Genomic DNA, 1,290 nt, shown 5'->3' with positions numbered 1-1,290 from the left:
TTTTACCTTTATAAATCCATATCAATTATCACTATAACTTTCTCAGATAGTGTACACACATTTATTGCTCATTTACTCTGTACAACGTGTTTATCCTCATTCGTTTGAAATGGATTTACATTGGGTTAAGATATACATATTGACCTATCCAACCATAGCAATTCTTTATGAAAATGTGAATGTCTTCCTGATTATGAAAATTGTGTGCTAGTCCCTTGCTATTTCCACTACAGATTCATTTAAAAATGTTGCATAGTTAGTGTGTGTCTCAAAAATATGCCATATTTTAATACATTTCTGTAGAGCATTTTCTCATTTGTAAATGTTAAGAATTATCCTAGCCCTTTCCCCTGGCTGGCAGCGCGGAGGCCGCACGATGCCTGGAGTTACTGTAAAAGACGTGAACCAGCAGGAGTTCGTCAGAGCTCTGGCAGCCTTCCTCAAAAAGTCCGAGAAGCTGAAAGTCCCCGAATGGGTGGACACCGTCAAGCTAGCCAAGCACAAAGAGCTTGCTCCCTACGATGAGAACTGGTTCTACACACGAGCTGCTTCCACAGCGCGGCACCTGTACCTCCGGGGTGGCGCTGGGGTTGGCTCCATGACCAAGATCTATGGGGGACGTCAGAGAAACGGCGTCATGCCCAGCCACTTCAGCCGAGGCTCCAAGAGTGTGGCTCGCCGGGTCCTCCAAGCCCTGGAGGGGCTGAAAATGGTGGTAAAGGACCAAGATGGGGGCCGCAAACTGACACCTCAGGGACAGAGAGATCTGGACAGAATCGCCGGACAGGTGGCAGCTGCCAACAAGAAGCATTAGAACAAACCATGCTGGGTTAATAAATTGCCTCATTCGTAAAAAAAAAAAAAAAAAAAAGAAGAATTATCCTGGGAGACTAGAGGTAGATTGTTAAGAACTCCAGCTGGGAATGGAAATTTCATTTTGCAGCTGTCTTTTGTTCCATTTAGTTTTTATTTACTAAGAATGATATATATTGCAAGAATAACATATTCACTCTTTTTTCACTCATTAGAGAAAAATTGTGAAAAATGAAATAGCATTTGTGACAAGTCACTTTCTCAGAGTACATTTTTACAATTTCCTCCAAGCAAGTGTTGTCCCAAATTATATTTCAAAAAATGCTGTCATTCAAAACCCCCCCAAAAAAAAATTTAATTTATTTTTTTTTTTAAATGTGAAATTCTAGTACCTACCCTGGTTGGTAACTCTAGAAGTCTTCAAATAAAAGCTTTTGCTTAACTTTATTCAAGATAGCCTTTCTTAAAGTGTTGTGA

At 40.5% G+C, this 1,290-nt stretch overlaps 1 pseudogene across 1 annotated transcript; it reads left to right on the top strand.

Moving 5' to 3' along the window:
• The first annotated feature begins 341 nt into the window (after nucleotides 1-341).
• Nucleotides 342-871, top strand: LOC105515681 (annotated as a pseudogene). Its single transcript, XR_001002365.1, has one exon. The product of XR_001002365.1 is annotated as a 40S ribosomal protein S19 pseudogene (transcript).
• The last annotated feature ends 419 nt before the right edge of the window (nucleotides 872-1,290 follow it).

Source organism: Colobus angolensis, unplaced genomic scaffold, assembly GCF_000951035.1.
Source record: "Colobus angolensis palliatus isolate OR3802 unplaced genomic scaffold, Cang.pa_1.0 Scaffold268, whole genome shotgun sequence".
Lineage (NCBI taxonomy): Eukaryota > Metazoa > Chordata > Mammalia > Primates > Cercopithecidae > Colobus > Colobus angolensis.
The sequence above is the reverse complement of the archived record's forward strand: the minus strand, read 5'-3'. Positions and strand labels throughout refer to the sequence as shown.